The sequence below is a fragment of the Monodelphis domestica genome, chromosome 4 (genome assembly GCF_027887165.1).
Source record: "Monodelphis domestica isolate mMonDom1 chromosome 4, mMonDom1.pri, whole genome shotgun sequence".
NCBI lineage: Eukaryota > Metazoa > Chordata > Mammalia > Didelphimorphia > Didelphidae > Monodelphis > Monodelphis domestica.
The window spans coordinates 449,335,617-449,342,618 of record NC_077230.1 but is presented as its reverse complement, the minus strand read 5'-3'; positions in this window follow the sequence as shown (position 1 = coordinate 449,342,618).

Below are 7,002 nucleotides of genomic sequence, written 5' to 3'. Positions count from 1 at the left end.
CTGTTATGTAGCACAATAATGAATTCAATTTTTTATTTCATTCTTTACCTCATTTTTGACACTCAGATAATACAAACCATTTATATTCATTATTTTTATTAATATATTTTCTCCTCTCATTTATTCATATTTTTATATAGGATTGATATTTATCTTTACATATTACAAACAAGGTAATGTTTTCTAGTTTGAATGTCACTTCATCTTGATATTAATATTCTAATTTCTGATGTATAATAAAATGTGATGTTTTGAATAATTGCTTATTTTAAAACTAGGGATTGTTTATCTTCAGTGGTTTTTAAAACTCATAAGTGTTTTTGTTAATTGAGACATTCCACATGTCTTATTTTAATAAGAAATTCAAACTATTTCTAAAATTTTAGGAATTTCAGTTTATTTTCAATAATTTTCTTTTTATTTTTTTTGTCAATCCCATCATTCATTGATTCATTTATAGCAAAAACATATAATGGGGACAGTAAATGGACAAGTTCAGTAGCAGGAATAAGGGAACATTGCTGAACAGAATATGTCCTCTGTTGGTATATCCATACAATATCTGCACATTAGGTGGATTGTCTGTAAAGGGCTGAGGAAGAAGAGATGAGTTTGGATCTGTACTACTAGGGGCAGATGCAGACTAGTAGTAAATGGGAAGAATTGGGTGTTTAAGGAAATGATAGATTTCCAGATAATGGAGGTAGATAGTTTTGAGTGATGTTAAGATCAAGCATATAATCAACTTTATGGATGGCTAAGTCACCAAGACAATGTTAACTTGGATGTGGAGAGGCTAAAGAAATGGGCGGCCAGCCTACTAGAGGGGGTATCACCATGGATGCTTCAGACTGGTAGATGAGAAGGCGATTGAGTTGGAGGAAAAAATGATGTTGTGAGCACTGGAATCCAAGAGAAGGGAAAGAAGTCTCTCAGTTTTGATGGGTTTTCCCCCCTACTATATTGCAATTCTCTCCATTTGCTTTACAAGTTGCACTTGAATGGTTCCTTCTGTCCATGGATGAATACCAGTAGTGAGGAGGTGCCAGTTTTGTAAAAAGTTTTCCAAATGATTTTAATTCCAGGTTTCCAAGCAGGCTTCACAGTGTCTTTTGGAGTGGGAGAACTTGGCAATATTCCAGAGAGATTTTTCCATTTTGTCCCAGAAGATGCATTTAGACAAGTCGTGTAGACTTCCTCATCTTACAAGGGCAGCCTTCATACACCTTACAGCTAATTTGGGGAGGAGGCAGAGAACTTTTCCCAGTAGGGGCCCTACGCTCCCCACATTCTTTGTTGTCCCTATAATCCATGAAAGTGAAAGATTCATAAGACCTGGCAAGAGAAGATGGGAAGGGCGGATTTCCTCCATTGATGAAAACCATATAACATGAGAGCTGCCCATAGAGGAGTGGCTTGGTGGGATAGGGTAGAGGGAAGTTGTTTCTTCACAGGTTAGTAACAGAGAAGTAACTGATCCCTCTTTGAGGATGTTGCACAGGGTCGGGAGAAGATAACTTCCAGCTCCAACTCTAGGATTCTCTGTGGTTCAGGATCTTTGGGTTAGATTCAGTCCTGGGGAGTACAACTGTTTCTGAGCTATGTGGCTGGCTGTGCATATCAATCCATTTCCTGTCCAAGACTTTCATTTGAGGGTAGTCTAGCCCCTCTAGAGGCCAAAGGTTGTTCTCCCATCCATGGGAGGTGTTAAATTTATTTGTGCTTGTGACTGAAATATATGAATTAGGCCTTTGCCAGGGAATTAAATTCTAAATCCCAAGATGAATTACTAAAGTAAATGGAATTTATGATTTATTTATTTACAATTAGAGGAAGATCATATAGAGAGAGACAAAGACAGAGAGATATCAGGATTGGGCTTATTCTGATATCAGTTAGAATTTCTAAGCCCCAGGGGGTGGGGGGTGGGGGTGGGGTCTCAAGATGATGGGCCTTTCTTAAGAGATTTAGATCTCTGCTTCAGACTTTCACTCACCAAAGGAAAAGCAGTCTGAGGTCTCCTACAGGAGTTCCTCCAGAGGTCCATTTCCTCTAGTCCAACTCTGTGTTGGATAGAGGAGTCAGAGAATCCTCCATCCAACTCGTATCTTGAATCAAAATATCTTCTTCTGGCCTGGTCAGTTAGGTTATTTTTTATGTTGGTTTAATTAATATAGAGGGAAGGAATTAAGAACAGAGAGGGAAAAGGGTATGAGATTTCTCCAGCCAAGCCTGAGCCAAGCTCTTCAGAGATCTTGCAATCATGAGGCCTCCTCCCAAGATGAGGGACCTCCTAGGAGGAAAAAAAGGAATCAGCCTAAACTCCAAGAGAGCTCAGGGAACACGCCTCACCTGACCCACAATATTAAGCTTCTCCCAGTTACTGTATCAAGGACACTCATCACCAAACCGGGACAATAGCTGCAGCCATGCCAAGATGCCCAGCACACTGCCACAAGCCACCTCTCCACCAAAAGACAGCTGGCAAGAGGAAGTGCCGTGAATATATAGACTTTTTTTAATATCACTTCCTGCATCTCACATGTACCAATGGTAGCTTAAGCTTGACTTAGGACAGCCTAGGGCATCTGTCAGTGGTTTCCAATTTGTCACTTGATGGCACATATCAAAGAAGGGGTGTAGACATTCCCATTTTGTAAGGATTTCCCAGAAAGTGCCCTCCTACTCCAGGCAGTCACACACAGCAGAATGTGGGCCTCTTGGCAAAGGGAGAAAGGACAATAGAGAAGGCCCAGAGATTCTTCCCTCTCTGACTGTCCGGCAGAAGCTGAAGGGCCCTTTTCCCTCCTATACTATTAAGGTTTGGGGCCTGAGTAATGTAATATTTATAGAGGAAATGGGTGGGATATGAAGAACAGGAGATACTGAAGGTTTTGGAACAGGGAATGGAGGAGTTGAGGGTGAGGGGAGAGAGGAAATATGGCTGCTGATGAGGGAATAGGAGATACCCCCTGCTGAGGCTATTTTTGAAAATGATAGCCTGAGGGGACATCTTCCCTATTTGGATTGATGTGGGAGATACCCCAGAGCAGGAAGGCATGGGACACTCCTGAGGGACAAGGCTTCCTCCAGTCTTAGTTGCCCTGCCGGGGTCAAGGACTATTGATTGTTGAATAACTGTCCTGAGATTCAGCTCCCTCTATGTCCCCTGAAATGACAGTCCTCTTATCTGACTGCAAAGATAAATTTTAATAACAATGTTGGATTGGGGAAGGTATCAGGGAAGAAGAGGGATTTCCCTAGATGAGGTTTGAGTCTCTCTCAGCTTTTGAGCTGAGGCCAGGTCTCACAGAGGGATGGAGGGTTTCTTTTATTCCTGTCTATGCAATTCTGTGCTAGTTTTCTTAAATTCAAAGTCTTAGCAGTAGACAGCAAGAGGAAGAAAAGTTCTGATCTTCAGAGGTGGTTGGGCCTGTCTCTTCGGGCTGATGCCCCTAAATACTGGCCTTACAATCCAAACTGTTTCCACTGAGTCCTTTTGTCCGATGAATATGATCACAAGGATCCAGGTAGAGCACACAGTTGGGAAATTTGTGAATAGAGGCACTTCTATCTAGAAACAGGAAGAGAGTGCTCCTCACACTCAACCATCTGAGCCTTTCCCACTAAATCCTGGCTACAAAAAGGCTGTCAATACCAATAGTGAATATTGAGGAAATCTATTTACTCAACCAAACCCAAACCACAAAATAGATGAATTGCAAAAATTAGAGTATGGAAAAAATGGCTCCCCAACTGGGATCAAGTGATTTAAGTTCAACCAACAGTCAGGTTTTCCATATCATCCTGGGGAAAAGTCTCAGAAGTCTTTAGAGAAGCCAATGGAAATCAGTGGATATACTGAGGAGCTAGCTATCTCTACATATCTATAAGAGATCTCTCTTTCTCCTTTCTGGTGACTTTTTATAAGAAAGAACAAAGAGGGAACAGCCAGGTGATTTAGTGGATTGAGAGCCAGGTTCAAATCTGGCCTCAGACATTTCTAAGCTGTGTGACCCTGGGCATGTCCTGACCCATCCCAGTTGGGCCCCTGGGCACCTCCTGACCCAGGCAGGCTGTCTGTCTCTGGTGTTCACCCTCTGCAGGGACTGCCTGGTCTTCACTGCTCGGCCTGACATGGCCTTCAAGGCTTGGTTCAAGCCCTGCCTTTTCCCTGCCACCTTCCACCAACCAGGCAACCACACCTTCTGCAAGACTCCCTCTCAGATGATCCCAGACTCTCTTGTTCATAGCTCCTGGCTGCCTGTCGTCTCACTTCTTTCTGATGGCTAGTAGCAATTTGTTTCCTTCTTTGAAAACTTCCAATTGCTTAGAGATAGTATCATTATAGATGTTGATCATAAGGTTGTTTTTGGATTTCTTCATGCACTGCTTTTCCTTCTTATAGAAACAAATTAATCTTTTTTCACAGTTTCATGTTATGTCTCATTAAGACTTTGCCCCATCATATGTGTAAAAGATTTAATATCATCTTTTATATTTTTGATGAGGATTTTCTAAAACTCTTTATGAATCCATTTGGACATTATGGCTCTGCTATGACACGATCACCTGCTTCCTTTTCTCACCAAACTGCTTTCCAGTTTTCCAACAGTTTATTTTTAATCAAAACCTTCTCCCATATTTTGTGAGTTTGGGTCTATCCAACACCAGAATAATACCCAATATGGCAAGTGTCATAGTTCTATCTCATCATTATCTAGTCAGATTTCAGATCTTTTTCTATACTTTGTCAATATTTGCCAATTTTGCCTTACTGTTCTCACTTCCTTACATGTTAACATACTATCTTCTTACATTTTTATCTAGTTTAATGAAGCTTAAGTGCTATTTTGATTGGATAAAACTCTCTAGATTGATCCATTTGAGTACCATCATCATCTTTATCATGTGTATGCAGTATTTTTATCTTTTACTGCACCTGTGATTTAATGTGTACTGAGCTCCCAGTAAGGAATTTTCTTTACCGTTGAGGCACCTTCTTTGCAATTTTTAGTCTTTGGAGGGACTGAGTTATTAAGTGATTTACCCAGGATCATTCAAATTTGTCAGAAGTAGAACTTGAACTCAGATCTTTAGGACTTTAAGACCAACTTTTTACCAATTTTGACATGCTGCCTAATGGTATTATTGAATATATTTTACATATTTAAATTTTAAAAATATTTTATGTCCCCAATTATATGTAACAACAATATTCAATGTTTCCTCAAAATTATAAGGTCCAAATTGTCTCCCTTCTTCCCTTCCCTCTCCCCTCCCCAGAGGGTGAGCAATTTGATTTGGGTTATACATACATGTATTGTCATGCAAATCATACTTCCCATATTGGTCACTGTTGTAAGAGAAAAGTCATATAAAACCACATCCCCAAAATAAAATCACAAAGAAAGTGAAAAATAGAATGCTTTGATCTGTATTCCAGCTCCCACAGTTCTTTCTCTGGAGGTGGATAGCATTCTTAATCATAAGTCCTTCAGCATTGTCCTGGGTTATTACATGGCTGGGAATAGCTAAATCTCTCACAGTTAATCACCATGAGTTATTGTTGTTACTGTGTACAATATTCTGCTGGTTCAATTTATTTCACTCTACATCAGTTCACTTTGGTTTAATTCTTTCTGAAGTCATGCTGCTCATCATTTCTTATAGAACAATAGTATTCCATTAACATCATACCCCACTGTCCGTTCAGCCATTCCCCAACTGATGGATATGCCATCAATTTTCACTTCTTTGCTATCATAAAGAGTTGTAAATATTTTTGTAAAAGTAGGTCCTTTTTGCTGGGGGCCATCAGTCCATGACGCCTTGACAGAATCACTCATGGTAGCTGGGGAGGCCACAGAGTGTCCTTGGAGAGATGTGACTGCCCACTCTATCCCCCTTGCATGACTTCTTCCATCAATGCCCCTTACCTATGAATTGACATGATTATTATTCCCCCCAGTCTCAAAAGAAATAATGCAAGAGCAAAGCACATGTACCCTAATTCTCCTAAACATCACCAAAAGAGCAGACCCTCAAACCCAATCCCAAAAGACTATCGTGGGTTACCTTTTACTTAGGTACATAATTCCCAGCGAAACCGCAGCTACAGGCCAAGCCAAAAACTCTCCCACATACAGAAGCCTCTTCTCATGAAGGCAGCACACAAATCAGTCATAGAGGCCCAAGCGATAAGTACAAGTACATCAAGCTTCAGAATGCCTCAGTGACTCGATCACACAAATCAGTAACTCCCTAGAAGCCACCAGTCTGAATTTGAATTGTGTCCCCAGACCCCTCAGCCTCCATGATATGATTGTTTAGTTGTCTTCTACGAACTGCTGATTAATTATTCCATTTTATTAAAAGCAATACATAATTTTCATTGATTGATTGTAAGCTCAAAACTTCTCACAAGGTAATGAGAAAATTAAGCCACCTGTGACAGAAATCATTGATCTTGTGCGCAACCTTTATTCTGTCTGTAATCACAAAACAACAATATAGAATGTTAATCAAGTGATTTGTTAAAAGTTGATGAATCACTTTTCCAATTATCTCTCTTTGATTTTGTGTGTCTGCATGCCGAGAATATGGATATAAAAATAATCCCAAGCCTGGAAATGTCGGAGCAGCTGAGATGCAAAGCAGTCCCATGGCCATAATGATTAAGCTGTCTAATGTTTGTTATTTATTTTATTTTATTTATTTTGACCGATCGTTCGCCACCTCTCGGGAACCCTGGAGTTGGGAGTGGGGCTGGACCATGACCGCAGCACCTTTTCTCTGCCCTTTTTTTATATCACTGGAACAGACCTAGTAATGGTATTAAGGGATCAAAGACTGCCCAGTTTTATAGTGCATTGGGCATGTAATTGGGAAAAGAGCAAAAACAGCAGCAGCAACTAGAAATACTTCCAAATTATATCTACCAATAGTTATTCTCTTAATGTTATTTTCTAATTCCTTTAGCTAACATATTGAGAAGTATGA